The sequence below is a fragment of the Chiloscyllium punctatum genome, chromosome 5 (genome assembly GCF_047496795.1).
Source record: "Chiloscyllium punctatum isolate Juve2018m chromosome 5, sChiPun1.3, whole genome shotgun sequence".
In the NCBI taxonomy this organism is placed as follows: domain Eukaryota; kingdom Metazoa; phylum Chordata; class Chondrichthyes; order Orectolobiformes; family Hemiscylliidae; genus Chiloscyllium; species Chiloscyllium punctatum.
This window is the reverse complement of record NC_092743.1, coordinates 92,354,515-92,381,851: the sequence shown is the minus strand read 5'-3', so window position 1 is coordinate 92,381,851 and position 27,337 is coordinate 92,354,515. Positions and strand designations below refer to the sequence as shown.

The following is a 27,337-nucleotide window of genomic DNA, read 5'->3' as shown; positions in this document are numbered from 1 at the left end:
ATACTTGAAGCGAGCAAGCCTAAGGAGTAGTAACTGCTTCACATGATTTTTGTCAGCAACCCAGTAACATAATCTCACAGTTGTGATTAACTGATGATAAAAATGTTGACAAATTTCTCCAGGCACGCTGATTTCAAATTGCTAATAAACGTTTGTCCCAGCCGCCAAACAATTAGCCACTGGAACAAGTAGCCCATTGAGTAGCAAGCTTTCCTGTCCTCAGTGACCTCCTGTAAGCAGATTTGGTGTGTTTGCAATATCATGTAAAATACCCAAAAAGTATTCCCTGGTGTCTGCGGAAGCTAACATAAACTTCTCTCCATAAATGCAATCAAGAATTTTGGCTGGGGGTGAGTCTTTGGATGGCCTCCAGTTGGTACAATGGAAGCTGTGACCACAGCTCGATAATGAGACATTGAGGCACGTTTCAGCAATGCTGCAGCAACAATGAGCAAAGACCCCTCCGATCAGTGGGTGACAGGCTTCCTTTCATTTTGTTTTAATTTACATTTCCTTTCCTTCCGAAACCAATAGCTGACGCCAAATTACACTCTTGCTGAAAGATAAATCCTTTCTTCAGTGCCACAGATACAGCCACTGCACAAAAAACCAATTGTAACCATTTGCGAGATCAGTATTCTAACCATCGGTCATTGCAGTGAGTTAACCACCTGGACCGTTATAAATCCTAGTGACGTGCGCAGACACGTGCATGAGTAAGATTGTTTTGAGAAAGACGCTGTAAACGTCCGCTTTGTAAAAAAGGAATAAACTTGAATTGAACAGGAAATGCTTGCCTTTTTATACCTCGCTGTACCATACACTATTCAAGAGTAGAATGAGCATTTAGTTTAGGGCAGAACGTGCCTATGTCTGAGGCAGCAACTGGCCTGATTGTGGAAACTGTGAATGTGGCTCTGAATCCTGGATACTTTCTCCTTTCCATCCGACTAGCTCCTCCACACTACACCCCCCCCCCCCCCCCCCCCCACCACCCCCCCACTGCCTACCTCCTGACCACGCCCTCCCCTTCTCCCCTATATGTCTATCCACCCTAATGGCCATGGAAGATGAGTTCATATCACCACTGGTTGGCCTGTAAATCCATCCACTTTGTCACACTCTGAAAAAAAGAGAATTTAGATTTATGTCACACCTTTCACGACTTCCCAAAGTGTTTGCAGCACTTCTTTGAGTATGTACGCTATCAAATCTAGGAAAAAGGACAGCTACTCTCACACAGTTGGACGTTAGTGAAGGACAGAAAGGAGGACTTGCATTTGTAGTATTTTTCATGACTATTGGTGGGCTCAAGGTGCTTCAAGCCTTTTGAAGTGTAGCCAGTGTGTTATTTTGGAGAAAACTGGGATGTTGATTTGAACTCAACTCCCACAAACAGCAATGTGAAGACAACCAGATGATCTGTTGTTTTTATTGTTGTGTGGCGTTTATTGAAAAATAAACATTGCCTGGGATACTGGGAATAATATCCCAACTCTTCATCAAAATATTGCCAGTGGTCTTTTGTTTTACGTCAGAGTAGACAGAAAAGTTTAACATCTCCTCCAAAAGACAGCATCTCTGACAGTGTAGCACTCCCTCAGCTATCCCACAGTATTGTACTAGAATGTGATGAAAATGGAATGGGACTCGACATAACTTGAAAATAGGAGTGTTACCATTGAGCCACATTTAACACCCTGAAAGTAATTTTTAGTTGTAACTCATGGGCCGAGGGATTATCTTGTTACAAATAAATGTTCCCATTAACTATAGTCCTTCCCATCACACAGAATGCTAAATGTGAAATTCCAGATTTACTTTTTTCTTGACTTTCATTTAAGAAGGAAAAAAATGACGAATATAGAAGGGAGAAGAAAATGCCATCTGTTGAAAGGAAGTGCTTATTTCCTTAATGCTACACAGCACACTGAAGTGAGGGAGTCCCAGAGGTCTGCAGGGTTGCTTTCTTCTTAGAATCATAATACAGTGCGAGAACAGGCCATTTAGCTCAACCAGTCCACACAGACCCTCTGAAGAGTATCCCACCAAGACCCATTCAGCTACCCTATTACTCTACATTGAACCTTGATTAATGCACCCAGCCTACACATCCCTGAACACTATGGGCAATTTAGCATAGCCCATTCAGCTAAGTGCACATCATTGGATTGTGGGAGGAAATCCATGCAGACATAGGGAGAATGTGCAACCTCCACACAGGAGGCTGGAATCGAACTCTGGTCCCTGGCACTGAGGTAGCAGTGCTAATCACTGAGCCACCATGCCTCCCGATAGAGGGATATGACAGCTGCATTAACCTGTGGGTACCATACCTCAGGCAAGGGGAGAAATTCTGAAGGGATGTCCTTCTTTCATGGTAATTCCAGCCAGTGCAGAATTGAACCCATGTTGTTGGCATCACTCTACATCACGTCCAGCCAACTGACACCCTCAACTGACGCTCCTCTGAAGCAGTTCAGAGTGCTACATGAATGTAAGCTGTTGTTTCATTACTTCCTGGAGCTTCAATGCTGTTTCACCCACCACACACACATACACCGCAGCTCCTTAGACAGTACCATCCAAACCACCGATCACTTCCATCCAGAAGGACAGTGGCAGCAGGTACATGAAAGCATCACCACCTGCGAGTTCCCCTCCAAGCCATTCACCCTGCTGACTTGGAAATACATCACCATTCCTGGTCACTGGGGCAAAATCCTGGGAATTGCCTCTCTGAGGGCATTGTGTGTCTACTTGCAGCGTATTGACTGCTGCGTTCAAGAAGGGAGCTCACCACCACCTTCTTAAGGGCAACTAGGGACAGGCAATAAATGTTGGCCTAAGTATTGACTCCCACATTCCAGGAATGTCAAAAATCCCGATATTGGAAGGCAATCAGAATGGGCTGCTTGGCTGTTTTCTGAAGAGCTCAAGGTCCAGAGGATCATCCATGTTGACAGAATCTGGTACAAATAAAGAGAAATGGTTCAGCCCTTTCTGAAAATAAGCACATATTAGAAACAGAGCGAGAAACAAACACAAGGAGAGGAAATTTGTGGCCAGCAAATTGCCCAAAACCCAATTCTCTGTGGCGTTCTTCCTCATTTGCAGCCCTCTGGAGTTCAGATCAGGCTCTGTAGTCTCTGATACGTAGCTACCAGAACCCTGTCAAACACTGCAAATGATGAAGATAGTCTCTTAGGGTAAATAAGAACTTACCGTCTAACCAGCTGAGTGAGGCTAGTTGGATTTATCATCTGCTTACACTTTCTCCGCCCACCTCCAGGCACTTGTCGAGATGAGGAATGGGATTTGCTGGTGAGCTGCAGTGACTAACATTGACCCCCCCCAGCAGGGAATTGGGTTGCCTTTTGCCTCGGAACAGTCATGTGTTACTGTGTGCCATCTGCTGCAAATGATACTGCTGCTGATTCCCAGCAGGTAAATACAAGCAGGCCCGATTGTCTCGATGCCCCAACACAGTGTAATTGTATACACTCTGCTTTTAAAAGGACACTGCGTATATTGTTCCTTTTTCAAAAAAAAAGCAAAAAAGGGAAGAAAATTATGGAACACGTTTTTCACAAACCTTTTTGGAGTTCTCTCTTTTCCTTTATTTCTCTCCGTCTCTCTGTCACACTCACGCACTGCCTTTCTTTTTCTCTCTTGTCTCTCTTACTCTTGTGTTTTCTCTCTCTTTGTTTGCCTGTCTGTATAGAGTTCATCTGTAGCCTTTTAGTATGACCAATTGGAGTGTCACTGGTCTGAACTATTGCATTCATGCGGCTGTCTCACTTTGAAGGAGTCTGTACACAGTTCCTGTTGCAATGCAAATCTGAGAACTATAGCGCTGAACGTGGGTGGAATGGTGCTGTTATTCAGCTCTCCAACCGGGAGGAGGTTTATTGGTTGTAGGCTGCTGTGACTTCGCCTCCACACAGACTTGTGAATGCTATAACTGTGCTTGTTAGAATGCAGACCAGTTCAAAATCAGAGCTGCTCAGTGGTCTCAAGTGGCAGCCTCGTCATTTCCTGTTAGTCATAGCCGCACAGCAGATGGCCATTGTGTTTGGTGATGATTGCGCTTACAGCAAAGTATGTGTTTCCGACAGCTGATCAATCCCTGGAATACGTCAAAAACATTCCTAACAAGGTCCGACTCTTTTCCCAAATGTCAAATGCGATTACAACTCAGATGTCCAGGAAGTCGGTAGCTGTGTGACTTTAGTCTGTTTACTTGATTTTGTTTGTGAGTGATTCTGTTAATGTGCAGCCATTGGCAGCTGTTACTGGAGTGTTACTAGAATTATAAAGTAGCTCTGGTTCCTGATTGGCCCGGTGTTGGGGTTTGAACCACTTCCGTGCGTGGGGTGGGACTCAGGCTTGGTCCCCTACTGTTTGTGAAATTTAGCAAGGGAAAGGCTCGAAATGGCCTCCAGGTACCTGAGCTATCGACAAATATGTAAAAGATGAGCGGACTTCGCTGTCCTGTCCAGGAAACCATGCAGGAAGTTATAAACTGTGGATGAGGGCAAACGTGATTAACCCCGATTCACAAAAGCGAGCATGCAAATAGAAAAATAATGTATTCATACAGTACGTTTTACGTCCCTAAGATGTGTCAAAGTGTCTTCTAACCAATAAGTTGCTATTAAAGCTGTAATGTGAGGAACTGTGGCAGCCAGTTTAACCTCCTCCTGGCAGAGGTTGTTGTGGGCAGAATGTGGTCCAACTCACCAGGGTAATATGTTCCTCTTCACATAATGCAGTGTAAACCCTCATCCAGGCAAATAGGGCTCCACTGTCATCGAAGAGAGGAACCGTCAATGCTTGCAGATCTGCCCCTGCATTCTGCGAGATTTTGTACCTGCAATCTGAAGCAGGTTTGAACCAACAGCCTTCAGATTTGGGAGGTGCTCACATTGAGCAAAGGTTGACCAATCAAAATGTCTGCTTTTCTTCGGAATTTGGCCTTTTCATCCATCTCCGCTTAGATGATTGCAGTAGCTTCAGCAGAAACTTGGGGCCAGGGTCCCGGGTTCAATACCCACCTTGGGCAACCATCTGTGTGGAATTTGCACATTCTCCTCGTGTCTGCGTGGGTTTCCTCCCACAGTCCAAAGATGTGCAGGCCAGGTGAGTTGGCCATGCTAAATTGCCCATAGTGTTAGGTGCATTAGTCATGGATAAATGTAGGGGAATGGGTCTGGGCGGGTTGTTCTTTGGATGGTCAGTGTGGAGCTGTTGGGCAGAAGGGCCTGTTTCCACACTGTAGGGAATCTGGGGAATCTTGCTCCTGCCAGTGAGGACCACAGAGCTATATGTTCCACACCACAGGGACTTACTCAAACTGCTTCAGTGGGTTGCTGTAGCTCATATCACATCTTTTATTTTCACCTCAACCTCTGGTGCTGTTTCCTGCCCTTTTTGACAGTCCTGTCTCTTTCCTCACTCAGTCTTTTTTTGATGGTGTTGTCTACAGCTGTGGTCAGTCTCCTGCTTTGAGTTTCTTCTCAATAGCCTCCACACTGCTTCTGCATGAAACAAATGCTCCCTTCCTGCTCTCTAACAAAGTGATCCTGTCATTAAGAAGTTGAATCATCAGTAATACAGACGGCCTTTAACTCCTACTGACTTGCACCCCAGAAAAGTCAAGAAGAGGAAATGAGAAATCTATAAGAACTGCTGTGGGTGGGGATAGGAAGTAAAACTTTGCTTTGTTGTTATATGCAGCAAACTTGTAAACACATATTGAATGCCCTTAAAGCGTTATTACACACAAGTATTTGAATATTTATTAATTGTGTTTAATTGTAAGGTTTAGATTAGATTAGATTCCCTGCAGTATGGAAACATGTCCTTTGACCCAACAAGTCTACACCAACCCTCTGAAGAGTAATCCACCAGACCCATTCCCCTACCTTATCCTTACTAATGCACCTAACACTATGGGCAATTTAGCATAGCCAATTCATCAGGGTGTAAAGTCAATATTTTCTATTCTGTATTTTTTATTGCGGACTGAAATGAGAAATGGGCAGTTTTAAAACAGCAGGGAGTATGAAAAAAGTTGCTGCACCTTTTAAAAGCAGCTTCCTGACACTCATTGGAGACTATGTTTATACTGCTGTTTATTCGAGCAGCGAAGAAGGTCTAGTTACAGACTAGAACCAAGGGTGTGTGTACGAATGGAAATTTGGCCAGCAATAAGTAGCTGATTGGTTCATGGAATGGTGATGTGTTGTTGGTGACAAAGGCTTCTACCTGCCAACAGCAATGTGATTGGCTCCCAGGTAATAGCTTGTCAGTGTGAATGTTTGGGTCAGAAATCTTTGAACATCAGGAAAGGAAAGAGTTGTCCTTCTCTCTGCAGTTTTAAAAAAGCAATCCTGAAGCCTGAAGAAAACTGGTTTATCTTCTCTCATCAGTAATAGTAAACTGCAACTCCGACCCAAACATGTCAGATACTTTGTCGGTGTGAGCCAGTTGTTGTGAGGTTCTGCAATCAATTGAGAATACCTGGAGAAAGATGATTAAGGAGTAGCAAGTCCCAACAGGCCAAAAGAAAAAAGGATCATCTCAGCAATCCCTGTCCATAGAGGCTCCTGAACTGCCCTCCCGTACTGTGTGTGTGTGTGTGTGTGTGTGCTTTCTGTCAACTTGGGTCTAAAAGAATAGGTAACCTTTGCCTTTGTAGCATGTTTAACTTCACTGATGGCTTCACGAATAGCGGGACATGATTTGTAGTACACTACCGAGTGAGGAGTTATGGTGGAAAAAATTCACTTGTGTATGTGAGGTTGAAGTGGAGTTCAATACAACATTATTGGTTAAAAATAGAGCCAGACCAGCTCTTAGAAATGTACTTTGGTTCACTTGGAAGGTTGAACATAAATCCCCAGTGCTAAGTGAATTGCTAAGTTTATCTCGGACTCTGTGCCTTCTCGAAAATGGCAGAGATAATTGGGCTGCAGTGATGGGAAACTTCCTTTCCAGTCACTGTTAAACGCAACAAATAAAATGTTTGTTTGCCAAAGATTGTCATAGAGATGTTCAGCACGGAAACAGAGCCTTCAGTCCAACTCGTCAATGCGGACCAGATATCGTAACCTAATCTCGTCCCATTTGCCAGAACTGGGCCCATATCCCTCTAAGCCCTCCCTATTCATATACATATCCAGAATCCTTTTAAATGCTGCAACTGTACCAGCCTCCTCCACTTCCTCTGGCAGCTCGTTCCATACACGCACCACTCTCTGCATTAAAACATTGCCTCTTAGGTCCCTTTTATATCTTTCCACTCTCACTCTAAACCTATGCCCTCTAGTCTGGACTCCCCCCATCCCAGGGGAAAGACTTTATCTATTTATCCTATCCATGCCCCTCATGATTTTATGAACCTCTATAAGGTCACCCCTCAGCCTCAGCCGCTCAGCCTGTTCAGCCTCTCCCTATAGCTCAGATCCTACAGCCCTGGCAACATCCTTGTAAATCTTTTCTGAACCCATTCAAGTTTCACAACATCTTTCCGATAGGGAGGAGAACAGAATTGCACGCAATATTCCAAAAGTGGCCTAACCAATGTCCCTCACTGTTGGAGATTAAAGAGAATGTTAAACTGTGGAATGATTGAAGCGATGAAAGCTGATTGTAAAAATAGGTTCTCCTCAAGTGTTTTGTAAGCAGTCAGGTACTTCTGAGTTGTAGAAAATGTGGCGGCCAGTCATGCACAGCAAACTCTCTCAAACTGCGATGGAAATAACCAGGCACTGTGTTTTAGTGATGCTGGTTAAAAGATAGATATTCACTATAGCGCTGGGGAACTTCCCAGTTCTTTGAATAATAACACAAAATTGTTCACATCTACCTGAGAGGACAGATGGAAACTCGGTTTAATGTTTTGTCTTAAAAAATGCACTTAGTAGTGCTCTAATGTGCAAAATTAGGTTATGCTTGCTTTAGGCCCAATACAGGCCTGGAGTGGATCCATGTTATGTAAATGAAGCTGACCCAGCCAGCTGAAGCACAGTCAGTTTATTAACTCTTGTATGGATTCTGTTAAGGCATTCGCCAGACTAGCTCAGGATTTGAAAGTGTTTTTCAAAAAATTGATCTATAAAATGCACATTAGAGTTAAAATTGGGCAGTGCATGGTTTTTTTTTGCCATGATCAGCAGTGGGTTCCAGATTTATTTTTTTCATTGCATTCAAATTCCACCATCTCCTGTGGTGGGATTCGAAATCGGGATCCCAGAATACTACTTGGGTCTTTGGATTAACAGTCCAGTGATTGATACCTCTAGACCATCCCCATCTCTTGGTGTCTACTCCTGAGCTTTGTCTGCAACAAGAACTCTTGCAATGGAATACCAGCAAGTTTCTTCACCCTGATCCTATCGGAAGAACACCTGTATTAACTGTGATGTGGAGGTGCTGGTGTTGGACTGGGGTGGACGAAGTTAAAAATCATACAACACAAGGTTATAGTCCAACCTGGTGTGTGTTTTTTTTAACTGAATTTAACAATTTCTCTTAGAGAATGCATCTCTACCCCAATCTGGTTTATTGACACTGCAGAAATTATTCATTTTCCAGGGCTGTTTATTGTGCTGTTTGACTTGGTATGGCTCTTGTCAGTATATGTGCCTATCACTCTAGAGAATCTGTGTTTGCAAATGTCCCTCCTTCCTGATTACAGGCTGTGAGAAAACAAACAATGCCCTTTTTAAATCTCAAAATGTGGTTTAGACTAATCTCATTAAAAGAAATGTGTTTATTTTCTCTCTCTCTCTTTCTCTGTCTTTCTGTGTTCCTTAATGCAGCCAAGGTTGAAATTTAAAAGTCATTACTCAGAGGATGTGAGGTTAGGGCTATAAACACATGACACATCTCAGTTCCTGCTGACTGAGATCCTTCGAGATCATTTCTTTGACTGTTCCTTTGTTGCTTGTGCCAGTCTCCGCTTCTGATTAGATTACAGTGCCAGGCTATTGTGAGTCTGTGTGTGAATCAGTCCACTTTGTGTTATCGTCAGTCTACCTTGGCGTAGTGCCCAGTCTAAATTTGTTTGTGTGTGTGTGTCTATAATGCAAACACATGATTGAGAATTACTGGGACAACTAGACAAATTGCCTTATCAGTCTTGAGTGTGAAATTCTGTTGAAAAACAAGGCTGATCTTTCCTTGCAGAATTTTTGAGTTGACAGCTTGCTGTCTAGACAGAGAAACTCCAGGTTTAAAGATAGGAGTCAGGCTGTGATGTTTCGCCTCGTCTTTTCAGGTTGCATCCAACCCAAGCACAAGAAGTAGCTTAAGAAATAAAATCTATTCTCATGGATAACTGGATGATCAGATTTAACTTGCTTGTGAAGGATGAAATTTGGATGAAATTTTAGTTATTGTAAATCAAGCTGGGTTTATCACTGTTTTATTTGCAGTGCAAGTATTTATTGAGTCGATATATGAATTTTAATGAAAATTACTTGAAGAGGTAAAGCACGAACAGTCAGACAGCTTAGCTATTGGGTTCTAATTCACTGGGATTTGATATGCATTGGAAAATAGACTCAAGTCTGGATGCTTGGTTTTCCTTGGTAAATGTGGGCTGTCCCTTGGTCAGTGTAGATTCCGGTGAAATCCATTGACATCCCAAGGCCGATTGAGAAAAGAACATCAATTGCTTCCTTGTATTCCGTGTGGACTCATGTTAAAGATGCCTTTAGCCATTTTCAGCAAATGCAAGTTAACAATGGGAGGATATTGTGAAGATAATGCTATAGTCCCACAAAAGGCCGCATTGTGTAATATCTTGGAACTGCAGTCTCTCAATCTAATCAAAACACTGTATTTTATTCCTGCACATTAACAAATCAGGCTCAGTTATTCCGGTTGGGTAAACCTTTTTGATTACTTTTTGTTCATCTGTTTATCCTGCAGCTCAAGGTGTCACACATTTGCTGCTTCCTATGAGACTTGGATTTTCAGCTTTTACTGTCTGGCTCCTGCTTCTCTTCCCTATATTCCAGCACTACCCATCCTCCTCTACACAAAATAAACTCTCTCAGCTTATCTCATCGTCCATGAGGCCCACCTCCTTCTCCCTGAAGACAATTCCCACAACATTCCCAGCAGCTGGACTTGTTCCTGGCTCCCACACTGGCTGCCATTTGTAAATGCTACTCTCTTCCCAGTTAGTGTCCTCTTTTTCATCACACTCCACTCAAAACCATCCAACTTCATTCTGTCTCCCATCGGTCTTCAATCTGGCTCGTTAACCCCACCCCCCATGACCCGCCCTTGCCCTTTCCTCCTCTCGTGCTCTCTCTCTCTCACTCTCTCTCTCACTCTTTCACACACACAAACACACATACATGCACCTCTCTCTCTCTCACCTCTCCTTTTCTCTTTCTACCCCCTTCTCCTGACCCCTCACTCCCACATTCCCTCCCCGCTCTCCTGGTGCCCCTCTTCCCCCTTCTCTTCCCCACTCCCTCCCTCTTTCTTTCTCTCCCCCCCCCCCCCCCCCCTTCTTCCTCTCCTTTCTCTCTTTTCTTCCTTGCTCTCTCTCTTCTGCTTTCTCTCTCATATCTTGCACCCCTTCCTAGTGCGTCCTCCCCCACCAAACACCTCCCCCCCTTGCAACCCCCATCGCACACCCCCCTCATCCCCCATGCGTCGTCTTTCCCCCCACCTCACCTCTTCTTCCCCAACCCCCCTTCTCTCTCTCTCTCTCTCTCTCTCTCTCTCTCTCTCTCTCTCTCTCTCCTCTCTGTTCCTAATCCCCCCCCACAACCATTATGATTATGGGAGATTATGACCCTTAAGTACCTGTACTTCAATTTCCTACCTAGTGCTTGATAATCCCCAAGTAAATCCTCCTTCCTAGCCTTGCCTATGTTGTTAGTCCCAACGTGGACCACAACAACTGGATTCTCCCCCTTCCGCTCCAATATCCTTTCAAGCTGGTTGGAGATGTCCTACACCCTGGCATCAGGCAGGCAACACATCATGCGGGACACCAAATCCAGCTTGCCAACTATACTATCTGACCCCCGAGGTATAGAATCGCCTATAACAACTACTTGTCTTTTTGTTCCCTCTCTTGAATGGCCTACTGCATCATGGTGCCGTGGTCAGCTGGCTCATCCTGTCTACAGCCCTTTCCCTCATCTGTACAGGGAGCAAGAATCTCATACCTGTTGGAGAAGGCCAAGAGCTAAGGCTCTTCCCATCCTGAACTCAAAATCCCCCTACCTGCCTCACTTACAGTCACACCCTTTTTCCCTGATCACTAACTGAATTTGAATTACCTAATCTATCAGGTGTGACTGCCTACTGAAACAAAGTGTCCAAGTAACTCTTCCTCCTCCCTCCCTCCCTCCCCCCCCAGGATGTGTCACAGAGTTTGAAGCTCAGAACATACCTACTTAAATAGTAATCACTTGCCTCCTTGCTCTGTCCTCACTTCTGCCCAGCTCCCATGCTGCCTCTGGACGCCATTGATCGAAGTTAACCTCCCTGTGCATGATGCCTTGCTGCACCCCTGCACCACCTGGTTTGATCTCTGCCTGCTGATATACAATCTTGGATGTGCCAGAACTTCCTCCAGCTAAAATACACAAAAAAACAGAGTCATCTTCTTTGGCCCTGTGACAAATATCTGTCTTCCGTTTACAATTTCTGCACAGCTCTTCAGTTGAACCAGGCTGTTCTTCACCTCAGTGTCCCTGATTGATGCTCCCGATCCCAATTTCCCTCCACTTCAAAGCCTGTTTACTTGCACCTATGTAACATCAGATGATTTTTTTCCTCTACTGCTCACCATTTGGCCTTAAAGATCTATTTCTACCAAAAAAACAACTACATTCGCACCAACCTTCCCCAAATTCAGCTTGCTTATAACCCTGTTAGTGCTGACCTGCATTAGCTGCCATTTTTTCCAAGGCCCTCATTGCAGTTTTCATCCCTCCGAAGTTTCATGTGCCTCACTGTTATAATTTCCTCCAGCTCTCCTCTCCCAAATGTTCCCCTTCTGCAGACTCTATCACCCTAAGACATAAAGGTAATTGTTTGACTGACCCACACACACCGTCACCACCCTCTGGAATTTCCCTGTTTGTTCTCATATGACCCTGTGAAATACTTAGGGTGTTCTAAAAGTGAAAATTACTGGGGGTCGCATAACCATAAGTAGTGAGCAGGCCAAGTACTTATTTAAGTGACCTCTCCAGGTAGGTTTTAACAACAAGTAATAAGTCTGTTTTACCTTGGAGTATCGCAGTTGAAGTCTGAAATGACAAACTCCGCTTCCACTTTGCAACTTCTAAGAGATTTTGATTCGAACATTTTCTATTTTTCTTAAGAAAGGAGTTGCATTAAACAATCTCTGCATCCCAACATTCGATCCCATCCCTCTCGGACTCGCATGCTAGTATGTGTGTTAAATTGCATGTGTGAACTTGGAGTGCAGTACAGTAATCTAACAGTATTCCTGGAAAAAAATGAATGTAGTTTCAGCTCATAGAATTGTGGATATGATCACTGGAATACATCTTTCAGGAACGTGGCCTCTCCTACACTGTACTGTTCATTTTTGTGTTAAAAATTTGGCTCCGTTTAGATTTGGTAAATAAGTACCGGTGTATAAAACCGGTGCTCGCTTTTAAAGGCTGTGTCTTCCTGTTAGGAGAACTGTTATCGAAATCTGTTCACAAAGTATTTTCGATCACAGCAGCTTGCAGTTATATAGCATTTCTGAATTAGTTTAGTATCCCAAAGAGTGTCGGTGAAGCATTGTCAGAGAAAACTTGACAGCAAGCCTTATTAGGAGCTGTGAGGATCATAGAATCCCGGAATCCCTACGGTGTGGGAGCAGGCCATTTGGTCTATCAAGTCAACACTGGCCCTCCAAAGATTAGCCCACCCAGGGTTTACAGGGTCTGTTTGGTCCAGTGTGTTAGAGGACAACTACTTGGTAGTTTGATGAAAAGAGAAATGCCTTGAACAGGATATATCCTGCTGCTCTCCTTCACTCATGACGAGTTACATCAATGTGATAATGATGATGCAGAAACTGCATGAGAGATAAGTAATTCTCCTCCAAGATCATGAGCAGTGTCCACCCGTCCCTGTACTCCCACTGAGAGGATGGTGGGTGGTACCTGAGGCACTCCTTACCATTGACCTTTGCAGAACCTCGCACAACATTTCAAGGCAGCTAAGAGAAATTTGTTTCTTTTGGGGTTTGGAAAGTGAACGGCTGGCCTGTTTTCTGTTGTTGAGACAGAAACTCCAGTCAGTTTTCAATGTAAGTTAATCGTCTTGCAGTTCACTATTAAATGAGCTGACTAAATCGCTAACCCCCGAACTTGTCACCTATCTGAATCTATGGCCTGTGACTAATGGAGTGCCACAAGGATCGGTGCTTGGTCCACTACTTTTCGTCATTTATATAAATGTTCTGGATGTGAACATAGGTATAGTTAGTAAGTTTGCAGATGATACAAAAATTGGAGGTGTAGTGGACAGCGAAGAAGGGATACCTCAGATTACGCCAGGATCATGATCAGATGGTTTAATGGGCTGAAGAGTGGCAGATGGAGTTTAATTTAGCTAAATGTGAGGTGTTGCATTTTGGGAAAGCAAATCTTTGCAGGACTTGTAATCTTATTGGTAAGGTCCTAGGGAGTGTTGCTGAACAAAGTGTCCTTGGAGTTCCTTGAAAGTAGAGTCGCAGGTAGATAGAATAGTGAAGAAGGCGTTTGGTATGCTTTCTTTTATTGGTCAGAGCATTGAGTTCAGGAGTTGGGAGGTCATGTTGCAGCTGTACAGGATGTTGGTTAGGCCACTTTTGGAATATTGCGTGCAGTTCTGGTCTTCCTATTGGAATGATGTTGTGAAAGTTGAAAGGGTTCAAAAAAGATTAACAAGGATGTTGCCGGGGTTGGAGGATTTGAGCTATAGGGAAAGGTTGAATAGGCTAGGGTTGGAGTGTTAAAGATTGAGGGGTGACCTCATAGAGATTTATAAAACCATGAGGGGCATGGATAGGATAAATAGACAAAGTCTTTTCCCTGGGGTGGGGGGAGTCCAGAACTAGAGGGCATAAGTTAAGGGTGAGAGGAAAGATATAAAAGAGCTGTAGGGGTGACAGAGGGTGGTACGTGTATGGAATGAGCTGCCAGAGGAAGTGCTTGAGGTTGGTACAATTGCAACATTTAAAAGGCATCTGGATGGGTATGTGAATAGAACGGGTTTAGAGGGATATGGGCTGGGTGCTGGCAGGTGGGACTAGATTGGGTTGGGATATCTGGTCGGCATGGACGAGTTGGACCAAAGGGTCTGTTTCCATGCTGTACATCTCTATGACTCTCTGTGACTCTATCACTCTGTCTTGCAGCACAGTAGGGCATATGGTAGGGCTGTGCAGCTAGTAACTCATGACCAAACTGTACAGGTTGCGTGTATCGTCATTACCTCTCACTGGCAGAATGGCTGCCATCTTTAGAAATTGACCATCCATTGGTGATAAATGCAGGCTCTGAACCTTGGCCAATGGCACAACCTTTCTGCCAGTGAGGAGGCTGCTCCTGGGAGCCCTGCACACTTAGGAGTGGGGTTTGGCAGGTAACGGAGGGCAGGGTACTGAGGTTGCATTTCCAACGTGCTGTAACCTTGGAGGGTCAACAATCCTGTGCAGAGAAGGGGGCACTGACCAGGCCAAAAGGAGGAAACTGAGCATCTCGACAGTCTCTGAGATTGGACTGAGTTTAGTAATGGTGTGGGAAGAGGCGAGGTAGTGGGCTGTTTGGAGTGGATTGGGTAGTGGAGCTATATGAGCTGGCTTTCCTTCCCATTACCATGTCACTAGTCGTGAAGACATCCAGCTCTAATAGTCATTCAACCTGGCAGTGAGAGGATGCCTCATCTGCCCTGGCAGGTGGATTTCCAGACTGGGATTACCTTATCTCCAGCAAGATCAGCTGGGCACGTGAATGCATGGCCCACGGACCCCAGCTTTAGCTAGTTTGAGACCCCTCGTGTTCCCATCTCCAGTCTCCCCTCGTGTCCACCCAGTTTAAGCTCATGTGAAATGGTGGCTAGTTTGGAAAGGTGAAGGTCTCGAGGGAGTGATATGAACAGATACGCTGTGGGAAATTTGAAGTTTCCATGGTAATAGCCTGACACAGCGATGAGAGACAGCGCACGTCCGAGTTGCTAATTTTTTTCCATTGCAACAGAACACTCCTACAGGATGGACAGAATTATTCTAAATTAACTGCAGCTAATTCAATGACGTGGAGTCGAACTGTGTAAACTGTTTAAATACACCAGGAGCTGAAGTCCCTTTGCCTCCCTGTGTAAATAGTGCAGATGCTTGAAAAGCTGAAACAGAGCGTGCTCGGGACAAAGCAGGCTTCGGGGGTATCTCTGGAGCAAACAGGCATGTTAACCTTTGGAATAAACTGAGGCACACTGACTGCATCTGTCATAAGACCAGGCCTTTGGATCAGTTCCCACTCTTTGTTATTTATACATTACAACAGTTACCTGATGCAATTTGCAGCAATCAACAGAGCTGCTTCTATGACATAGCATAACCCCATGCATGGTTGACAATAAAAAGAAACAGATGAAATGTTTTATTCTTTCTGTACAATTGTTTTATGGTTGATTTTGATTTATGTTCAAATGAAATAATCCAGAATGTAAAAAGGGTAATTTTCCATACCAAAACATTGACCCTTCTTGATTTAATAAGTGCTGCTCCATTTTCAAAACATGCTCTTCCCTGTGCAGTTAAGATCTGTGAGTTCAGTGAAAGCTAGGGGAAAAGATGCCATTCAACATATCTTCCTGGTGAAAGCTCTCAGTCATGCCTTTGACTGTCTGTAAATGCCTAGGCTGCTGCTTAAAATCATCCATGGCCCACCTGACTTCTAGTCCCAGAGAATGCAAACCAGCATCTGCAACATTTGATCTGTCTTTGGACTCTTGCATCCATAGGATATTTGTACCCAGTGCGGTAACACTTGTGTTAGCTCCTGTAACCGAAGAGCTTGGCAGGCTAACACAGTGCTGAAAGACTCAGCAGACTTGTTTTAAACCTCCTGGTATGTACACACATGACAGTCACAAGCATTTCAGTGTCGGACTGATATTATTCTGCTACAAACAATGGCACAATTTCATCAGTGCGTTATGCTCCAAGTGGCCCCAGTTAGGATGGAGCCTGAGACCTTTTATACCATTGGCGCACATACAATGATGCAGTGATGATATCATGAGCATGTCTCTGAAAAGTATTTTTTTTTAGATTACTTACAGTGTGGAAACAGGCCCTTCGGCCCAACAAGTACACACCGACCCGCCGAAGCGCAACCCACCCAGACCCATTCCTCTACATTTACCCCTTCACCTAACACTACGGGCAATTTAGCATGCTAATTCACCTAACCTGCACATTTTTGGATTGTGGGAGGAAACCGGAGCACCCGTGGGAAACCCACGCAGACATGGGCAGAATGTGCAAACTCCACACAGACAGTCGCCTGAGGTGGGAATTGAACCCGGGTCTCTGGCGCTGTGAGGCAGCCGTGCTAACCACTGTGCCACCATGCCCCCAAATTTTTTTTAAAAAATAACCCTCCATCACCTCCATCACCAAACCTTTGAGCCAGTTCTATATCCAAATGACTAGTTTTTTTTTGCAGCATCTGAACTGAGAGACATAATGCAATAGCCTTCAGAAGAGAATGGGAGGAAATTTGATTAAAAGCAGAGATAAATACTCTAAATGCAAGTTGTTCCTTTACTTTGCATGGTAAGGTACCAACAAAGCCGTCATGGCAATGACGTGCTTCAGCACTTCACTTTAAAGTTATTCATTTTTTAGAGTGTTATGTCAGAGTTTGATATACATGTCTGTGTTTCCAGTTATCATGACTGCAAGAGCTTTGCAGCTATAAATCCTGTTAGGATTTGTCATCGCAAATAATAAATGCACCTGAATAAGGTGTCAGACTCTATAACTCATAACCTTCAATAAACTACTTTTTGAAGTGAAATTGCTGGTGTAAGTTTGACGGTGCAGCAACTAGTTTACGCACAAGTTAAATCCTACAAGCTACAGTGAGCATAATGTGATCTGAAAGATAAGATCTAGCAAAGGGTAAGTTTCTACAAGTTGCATTAGCTAGTCTCATCAATTTTCTTTGGTGCCCTGGAATAACGCAGCACTCCAATCTGAGGTTGTTGCATTGGCTGCAAGATGGGCATTCATTCTCAACAATGGATTAATTGTAACTGCTTCACTGTGTCTGGTTCATGCCCAATGAGAATCTGACTGGACCTCCACAGAGTATCTGTAGGCACATCTGTAAATGGTACTTCATTCCAGGAGTTGGGAATGTGAACCAGACTGGCACTGCAGTACTGAGGAGGAATAGCATTGTCACTGATGCCCTTCTTTGAATGAGATTTTAAACCCAACACAATGTCGTTTGATTGATTATTGATGAACTCAAAGAAAAGCAAGGCAGTTACTAAAGTCCTAACTGATCTATTTGTTATTTTGAGAGCTTTTGTATTCAAATTGCTGAAGTTATCTGTATATTTACTATCCAATTTGAAATGAATATACTGCATGTGATGCACTTAGTATTTAATTACTCTTTTAAAAAATATTGCTGTATAAATCTAGTTCATTCTCATTTGATCTGTACTTTACATTCGTACTCTGATTTAGTAGAAACCCCAACTCATTATCTTCCTGCAACCTACTAGGCTAATTGTACCACCTCAGTTGCTGCACCATCTTTAAGGTTGATTAATCTCCTTGTTAACTTTCATGTCATGATGGACAGTAGTTAGCTCCTTCAGGAACCTTTACCCACTAGGTATTAACTGCAAAGTTGGAATTTTTCTTCAGGTACAGAGAGAGTCTGTTATAGAGAATACAATAGCAATGCATCAGATGGGATCCAACTGCTCATTAAGCACTGATGTAAGAACAACATCCGCTTGTGGAGTAACTCTTTGATCCTATTGAGATGTGACTTTGGCATGTTATCCTTGGAACAGTTTACAGGATAGAGTTTCTCCTAACACCTCAGTCAGGAATTAAGTAAACAGTGTCTGAAACTCCATGGGCATATTTCTCATAATAATATGGATTAAACTGCCTACTAAGTGGCTTGACTCAGGTACTGGAGCCTTTCTACAGCAGCTAATGACACAAACCAAGGCTGGGTGCGTGAGTATGAATGCTAAAGAGTGGTACTTTTTAAGAAAAACACTTTTTAATATTATTGATATTTTTGTTTTATTTGGTGCCGGGTCGTGTTGCTGGCTGGACCAGTATTTATTGCTATCCCTAGTTCTCCTGAGAAGGTGATTCCTCGATCAAAGTTGTTAAAACAGATTACCTGATCCAGCATTGTATTGCTGTCCTTGAGAGGTACCTGTGCACAGATTGTCATATTGTAGAAAGCATAACAGACACAAGTGACGCAACCTCAGAAGTGCTTTATTGCCTGCAAAGTGCTTTGGGATGGGGATCAAGGAAGGTGCCATATTAAATACACTTCTTCCTGTAGTGGCTTCAAGGCAGTAGGTTTGACTATTTGGACGTTATGTTCAGATGAGTATTTAATCCATTTCTTGTTGCCTGGGTGGAGACGAATTAACACAGAAATCAACACCAGTATTGAAGATATGACATTCCTAAATTGAGTACCAATGATGAGAGTTTTATGAAAAGGTTTGTAGCTCAAGTTGCGGATGAAGTTGTAAGATTTGTTCGCCGAGCTGGTGGTCTGTCCGGTCTGGTATCGATGTGTCTCTGTTTCCGGGTACTTCTGGTTCTGTATCTGAGTGGGCCCAGTTCAATGTGTCTATTGATTGAGTTCCAGTTGGAGTGCCAGACTTCGAGAAATTCTCTGGGGTGTCTCTGTTTTGCCCATGCTAGGATTAACAGTTGATGAAGGGCTCCGGCCTGAAGCATCGATTTTCCTGCTCCTCGGATGCTGCCTGACCTGCTGTGTTTTTCCAGCAATACACTCTCAACTCCGATTTCCAGCATCTGTAGACCTCCCTGTCTCCTAGGTTCTGGAAGAAAGCCTATTTGCACTACATCTGCTGTTCTGCAGTTGTTGTCTTTGTTCAAAAGGCAAGAATTTGGTCTTTGTGGCCAGTGTTCACCATCAAACTTATTTCACATTGCTGTTATTTCAGGCTGCACTTGCTGAGACTGAGGAGCGTGCGTGTTAGCAGCAATTATTAGAAATATAGTTGTTAAGACCATTAAGTGGCACTATTTTAATGAACCAATTATTGAGTCACAAACTACTAAACAAAGTATAACCTCTCTTTTTAATTTCTAATCATTGATTTAATATTGTATGCATGCGCAGTCAGCCTAATCAGCAGTGTGTGTTTGTTTGTCTCTGTGTAAGCAAGTACATCTCTTTTTTTTGTTATTGTATCTGAACATAGGAACATTAGTTTTGGCCATTTAGTCTCTCAAGCATGTTTTAGCACTTGGTGAAGTTGCATGTTATTTGTGATTAATTTGATAGACTTGACTTTACCCGCTATTTAGAAAATCTTATTCAATACTGATGTTTCTGAGCATGGTCAAGTCTTTAATAGGTCTGTCATGATGTTCTGTAGAATGATGGTGATTATATCATCTCAAATTTGGAGACCAATATTCAACTCAGTGCAAAAAGCAGAATGCAGCAGATGCTCAAAATTTAAAATAGAAACAGAAAACAGTAGAAAAAAAATGCAGGGTCTATCTGACCTGCTGAGTATTTCCAGCATTTTCTCTCTGTATTTTAGCATAGACCATTCATATCTGTACATCCAATCACTGATGTGGCTGAATCTAGTGGATAGCGAACATCGTACAAGAATCAAAAGCAGATTGGTGAAGAGATGACAAGAGTTTTTTTCTGATTATTCTGAGACATTTGTGTAATGCTGTTTTTCACATAGAAGAGAATAAATGAGATTATGTGCTAATGTTCCAGACAAACGGAAATCAAGAGTCGAATGCTTGCCAGCAATTCGATGTGTATGACCTTTTTAGTATCATTTGTTGCAGACAGTTTTCAGTGCAGGTCTGCTGGCTGCATGAACTTGTGTGAATCCTTTAAACAGTACTTGGTGTTTGGTTTGCTGCCAGCGAAGTTAGGTCTGCAGACGTATCTTGAGATTTCTGTGAACAAAATACTACTTCCATTTGGTGAGACAAGGAATATTTTCTATGGCAGGATACCTCCTCCAGCCTCCTGTCGTATTCAGGCATGATTTTACTGAATTGAGTCCTTGTGCTCAGTTTATTTTGTTCCTGTCCATCTATATATCAACATGATGTAGAGGATTATTTCCATTCTTTGGATGACTAACCACTATAACGTATACTTGATTTTTTTTGCGGCAATTTTCTACTTGCTATATTTGGAATTTATATTTTTATAAAGAACTTTTCAAAAATGAATCCATAATTTCAAAATGGCTACTGAATTATTAAAAAAAGTATTTATAACAATTAGTAACATTTATATTCATAGCGTCATAGAGTTATACAGCATGGAAACAGACTCTTCTCAGTCGAACTCATCCATGCCGATCAGACATCCTAAATTAATCTAGTCCCATTTGCCAGCATTTGGTCCAAATCCCTCTAAACCCATCCTATTCACATGCCTATCCAGATGCTTTTTCAATATTATATTTGTACCACCTTCAACCATTTCCTCTGGTAGATTATTCCACACATGCCACTCTCTGCATGAACTGGTTGCCCCTCAGGTCCATTTTTTATATCTTCACCCTAAATCTATGCTATCTAATTTTGGACTCCCCCACCCTGGGAAAAAGACCTTGTTTATTTACCCTATCCATGCCCCTCATAATTTTATAAACCTCCATAAGGTCACCTCTCAGCCTCTGATGCTCCAGGGGAAAAAGGCCCCAGCCTGTTCAGCCTCTCCCCTTAGCTCAAACCCTCCAATCCTGGCAAAATCATTATAAATCTTTTCTGAACCCTTTCAAGTCTCCCTTAATTACTTAGAGAAAGTGAGGACTGCAGATGCTGGAGATCAGAGCTGAAAAATGTGTTGCTGGAAAAGCGCAGCAGGTCAGGCAGCATCCAAGGAGCAGGAGAATCGATGTTTTGAGCATAAGCCCTTCTTCAGGAACGTTGATTCTCTTAATTACTTAGAGTCATACAGCACAGAAACAGACTCTTTTTGGTCCAACCAGTCCATGCTAAACATAATCCCAAGCTAAATTAGTCCTACCTGCCTTCTCCTGGCCTATATCTCTCCAAACCTTTCCTATTCATGTATCCATCCAAATGTCTTTTAAGTGTTGTAATTGTACCCACATCCACCACTTTCTCAAAGTTCATTCCACATGCAAACCACTCTCTGTAAAAACATTTGCCTTTTATGTCTTTTTGAAATCTCTCTCCTCTTAAAACTGTGCCATCTGGTCTTGAAATCCTCCACCCGAGAGAAAAGACACTTGCCATTTACTTTATCCATACCTGCCATGATTTTATAAACCCGTAAAGTCACTCTCAACCTCCCACCCTCCAGTGAAAAATGTCCTAGCCTATCTAGCCTCTCAAACCCTCCATTCCTGGTAACATTCTGGCAAATTGCTTCTGAACCCATTCCAGCTTAATAAAATCCTCTCTCTAACAGGGAAACCAGAACTGGAAACAGTACTCCCGAATAGACCTCACCAGCATCCTGCACAACTTCAACCACAAACTTGAAAGAATTATATACCTGAATCCCTTGGGTCTCTCTGTTTGACTGGAATGTTTCGTAGTTGGCAATACATAATTGTAGATTTTGTTGGATGTTGAGTATTTCTGACAGAAAGCTGCCACAAATGACAAATCCAAGGCATAACAAATGAAAAAGGTGGCTTTGATTCTTCAAACCTTTTCTTTAAATTCTCAATTGTCTTTTTACCCTTTTTGTTTTTGCAAACCTGTATTGACCGATAGGATGGACCTGGTAGCCTGCCTCCAGCATTGTACATGGTCAACGTACACATAATAGTTCAGTCAGCTTCTCTTTTTCTGTTCTTGCACCAACCTAAGATGAGTCTTGTAGAGAATGGAACCAAAGATGGAGTGTTTAATACTGTGCCTCTGTGTGTTAATTAAAGCACTGCTGCTGTGCAGCAAGGTTAGGCGTTTAATCTATCACGCTTCTTTTTTTCGATCACCAATTGTTCTCCTTTTTTTTGTTTCTTATGAAGGCTTTGATTCCCTGTATTTCCATGGGCACCAGAATCACACTGACGTCTCAACAATGGCCATTCTTAGTGTATGAATCTTGACGGTGAGTATCAGCAAGCGACTTAACTATGATAGTGTGTGTATATAGACATGTATATTGAGAAAGTTAATGGTTGATTTATAGAGGTATTTAATACTGTACATAGAAAAGAAGAATTTGTTTCCAGTGACAATAGGGGACCCAGACTGAAGTCATTGGCAAAAAACAAAAAGAATTGAGATGGGGGGGGCTAATATTTTACATGGTGAGTTGCTGCAATTTGAAATGCCACTGTGAAAGGCGCTTGAAGCAGATTCAATGCTGACATTCAAAGGGAACAGAGTAAATATTTAAAGGAAAGTTTTGCCAAGCTATGAGGAAAGGCTGCAGGAATCAGATAATTTGGACAGCCCTTTCACAGAGCCTGTATAGGCATGGTGCACCGAATTACTTTAGTGACTGTGTATGCCATTATTGGTATGAGGAGCAGCGAGGGAAAACTGAGTTCTCCTCACTCGTAATGGAACATGTTAAGAGGAGAATTGGTCAGGATTTTCAGAATTAACGAGAGATTTTGATGTATAAAGGAAATACCCATTTCCACTGGCCAGTGAATTGGTGACTGGAGATTATAGCTTTGAAATGATCTAAAAAAAATCAAAGGGCAAGCTCAGGGACATTTTTTAAAATACTGAGCAGCCCATTACAGGCCCATGTTTTAAATAATGTCTGTGTCACCTGGAGAGCTGGCTGAGTTATTTTCTCCTTCCCAGCCTTTTCATCAGCTGTGGTGGCCTAATAGTCTCTGGCCTTACACTATTTGAATAGGAAGGGATATGGGATAAAATCCTGAATAGGAGGGATAAGAGCCAAATGTTGGCAAATGGGACTAGATTTATATCGAATATCTGGTTGGCATGGACGAGTTGGACTGAAGGGTCTGTTTCCCGTCTAACTCTACAACTTTGCACAGACTGAGGGTGGAAATTGTATTATAACCAATTGCTTTTGACTGGCACATCATACACTTAGAGGTGTTAACGCAGTTCTCAGATTTAAAAGCTGTTTTAAATTAAATCTTCGTTCACAAGGATTTCTGTTCCAAAAATGCTAGTATAAGCATTTCTGAAGGAAGTTGTTCGAACAAGTGTACAAACAATAATTAGATTTCGACTAAAATGGAGCTTTACTGTAAATCCCACAGCAACTGGAAGCTGACATGAAAGAAAAAGGCTTGTGTCTAAACAGTATCTTCATGACATCAGAGTGCCCTAGGCATTTGACAGCTGGCAGAAGTATGTTTGAATTGTAGCTACTGGAAACATGCAACCAGTTTACACCCAGCAAGCTCCTGCATACACTAACCTGGGGTGGGGGACCTGCGGTCTTCTAGGCCATTGTTGTCGCCTTTTGAATGAATCCAAATTTTGCAGAACAAATCTTTTATTTTTTATTGATATGTTTTTTTTTCGTCCTTTATTGTTTTTATTTTAATCTTAAAATGAATGTATTTAAAATACCAGAGAGTCAAAGAAAATTCAACAAAATAATCCTCACAGACTGAAGAATATATAATTGAAGTTTCTTGGATGCGGTCTTATTAGACTACAACTAACATAATGCATCCATCCAACATGAAAAGGTTCCCCACCTCTGCGCTAACCTGTAAACATCAGGAATTAATTTCTGGTGGACAGTTAAATGTTGTTCGATACCCAAGAACTCCCCTGCTGTCATTTTGAAATAGTGTCTGGGAGTAGTTTACATGCACCAAAGGGTGCAGTCAGGACCTTGGTTTCTCATCTTGGCTGAAAGACCTAGGTCATCTTGAAATCCGAGGAGAGTTGGGCTGGAGCTTTCCCAACACAGTTGCAGGAGAGGAACTGAAAAAGACCAGAGAATTGATCTCTTCGACAGTTAAAACTGGTTAATGTGCTCATGTAACTTGAACAAATTGTTCAGAGTCTGTTAACGTGATTTGTGCAGCAATTTAACATAAGTTGTGTTGGCTAATATGTTAATCTAGAGCGCTCTGCAGTGAGACTTGAATCCTCAGTTTCCGGGCCCAGTGGTAAAATTTCTCTCTGGTCATGGCTGACAGTGGCTGACTAAAGTTAGATGTTCTGTTATCCAATGGCAAATCTTGCACAGAAGTTTTCCATGTTTTATATAAAGGAATTGAGTTTATTTCCCAGGCCAAAGCTCCTGTTCATTCTAGTGGCCATATTTCTACTCCATCCTTGTTAACCATTAGTCAGGCAGTTGTAGTAGCCTGAGTTCATTCCTATTAACCAGTCACCGATTTAATGACCCATTGATGCTAGCGTTTGAAGATCAGACCCCCAAAAGAAACAATCATTCATCAGGTGCCATTCAGGTTACACATTAAATCCGGGCTAGTTTTAACCAAACTCATTTATCAGAAAAGTACGTTTCGTGCCTGTGACCAAAATGTATTAATCTGATGGTTGCAAGATGAAGGCTCAATGATCTTTCACCAAGTTAGCCTCCCACCCTTTCAAACCCCAGAGACAATGGCAATAACAACTTACATTTATATAATGCCTTTAATATAATAGTGTGTCCTGGTTTTTTACAGAAGTATTACAAATCAAAAGAGAACACCAAGCCACATAGGGAGAGATTCTGTCAAATAACCAACCTGTCAAAGAGTATCTGAGTTGGGGGGGAAGTGGAGTGAGGTAGAGAGGGAGAGCTGTCTGGAAGGAATTCTCGAGCTTTGGGCCAAGGCAGCTGAAGTCCAGGCTGCATGAGGTTTAATTCCATAAGATGTGGGAATGAGAGGAGGACAGTTTGTTTGGAGGGTTTTGGGGCTGGAGGAGATTAGAGGTCGGGCGTGATGGAGGAATTTGAGAAGTGCAAAGTCAAGATGTTGCTTGACCAGGAGCCAATGTAGGCATGACAGAGGAATGGGACTGGCTGTGAGTTACAGCATGGGCAACAGGGTGTTGGAAGAGCTCAAGTTTCCAAAGGACAGAATGTGGGAGACCAGCCAAGAACGTGCTGGGATAGTCTCGCCGTGAGATAACAAAGGCATAAATCAGGGTTTCCAACAGCAGGTGAGTGGATGAAATTGGACATTGTTGCAATGATGGCAATATGTATCTTAATAATGGCATGACTACAAGTTTAGCTGCTTATTTCAGAATCAATGATGACACCAAGTTTGTGAATAGTGCAGCTTAATCGCTAGCTGGTTGCTAGGGAGCAGAGTTTGGAATAGAAACCAAAGGCAATGACTTCAGCCTTCACAGTATTTAATTGGAGGAAATGTCTGCTTGTTCCAATGAGCAGTCTGATTTAGCAACAGTCACTGAGAGAGAGGGAGAGGGGTGGTGCTGCTCTTTACAGCAAGAGCCATTTCCCTTGAACGAGATCTGGGGCTTGTGACCATTGATGTTAAATACTCAGCCTCTGCCTTTGAATGATGGAGATGAGATACAGGAGGGAGGGGAAGACAGGTTAGATTCTTGGAATAAGTAGGTTGACTGATGAGCCCAGCGAAGAGTGTGTGTGTGTGTGTTTTGTTACTGTGCAGATGCTGCCTGTCTTGCTGTGTGTTTTCAGGTTTTATTACAAGGTTATGAATTCTGCGTTTGTGGGTTATTTAATCTCTGGCAGCTTTACAGCCACATTTCTCAATATCCAGGCATGAAAAGCTTTCAGCACTGCAGGTCGGTGGCTAGTAGAGTCTTACAACATGGAAACAGACCCTTCAGTCCAACAGTCCACGCAGACCATAATCCCAAACTAAACTAGATCCACCTGCCTGTGTTTGACCCATATCCCCTCAAAGGAGACAGTGAGGACGGCAGATGCTGGAGATCAGAATTGAGAGACAACACACTCTCAAACCATATCCCCTCAAACACTACTTATTCATGTACTCATCTAAATATCTTTTCGACGTTGTAACTGTAGCCCAGTTTAATGCTCTGTTACCAGAGCCTGTTTCAATTGGGCAGCTTGCTATCAAAAGTCGATAAGTGAAAAATGCTGGCCATTTTCTGCAGACCATATTTCTTATGTGGAAAGAGAAGCAGAGATAACCTTTTAGCTTAGTGATCTTTAGTTGGAGCTGGTAGATGTTTGAGTCGGGACAGGTTTTGAACAGGTACTGGACCAAGGAAAGATGGGGCTAGGGAAAGGATAAAAGACAGTGATCTGTGATGAAGTGCATTAAACAACATGGGGATGATGATACAAAGCAAAGGAGATGGTAATCAGCTGAATGAAGAAACAAAAGTACGCACAGGAGGCTATGTGAATGGTTTCAGCAGAATAGCAGTGCTGGTCGGAAGGATGGAAGGTTAAATGAGGAGGAGAAGGGATACAGGCTGCCCAGGCAGAAGTACTTTTAGATTCTGTCTATTTCAAGTACTGTATGTCATTAAAACACAAAATCCTTCTGCAAAATGAGACCGTGAACTCTGAACTCTCACTAAATGCATTTTGTGGGATGCATAGCTTGTGTTTGCGTCATGAAGAAAAATGTTGTATCTCGCTATTGACATTTTCAAACAAGCTTAATTGCAGTTGATTGGGCAGGTACTCAGTGGTTGATGTCTTTGATTGGAATAACCCTATCGAAGGACATCATTTAGTCACTGTTATCTTGTTTGCAAATGAATTAACATGGACACTCATATACTCATTGACACAAATCTGGATAATTGTTTCTCATTGACTCCATTATAAGTCGAGACTGCTGTTATATGCTGTTTGATGATGGAAAGCTTCCGGAGTTGAAGCTGCTCCGTTTAGTGATTTGTAGTCAGAAATTATTTCAGTAATTATATCTTGTTGCAGTCAGGAGCACAGATATGAGGCTGATTAGTTAAGGGTGCACTCATCTTAAATAACAAGTGACAAGAAGCTAGATTTTTATACCTGCCAGTCACTCCTGGCACCTTGGTAATTTCCTGACCTTGGCCAAGTGACAGTGTTAGCTCTCTGCAGGATGGTCTGTACCTCTGGCAAATTGTAGGATGTAGGATGTGCCATCA

At 42.7% G+C, this 27,337-nt stretch overlaps 2 long non-coding RNA genes across 4 annotated transcripts in view; one reads left to right on the top strand and one right to left on the bottom strand.

Annotated features, from left to right (window-relative positions):
* LOC140477232 (uncharacterized) overlaps window positions 1–27,337 on the top strand; it is a 229,308-nt gene that overhangs the window by 61,505 nt on the left and 140,466 nt on the right. For all 3 annotated transcript variants that reach the window (XR_011960684.1, XR_011960683.1, XR_011960682.1), the window contains exon 2: window positions 22,291–22,373. This is a non-coding gene — a long non-coding RNA (uncharacterized lncRNA). The remainder of the gene's footprint in view (window positions 1–22,290; window positions 22,374–27,337) is intronic.
* LOC140476756 (uncharacterized) lies at window positions 1,424–3,811 on the bottom strand. Its single transcript, XR_011960594.1, has 2 exons — window positions 3,596–3,811; window positions 1,424–2,969 (listed from the first exon to the last, which is right to left on the bottom strand). It is a non-coding gene; the product is annotated as an uncharacterized lncRNA (long non-coding RNA).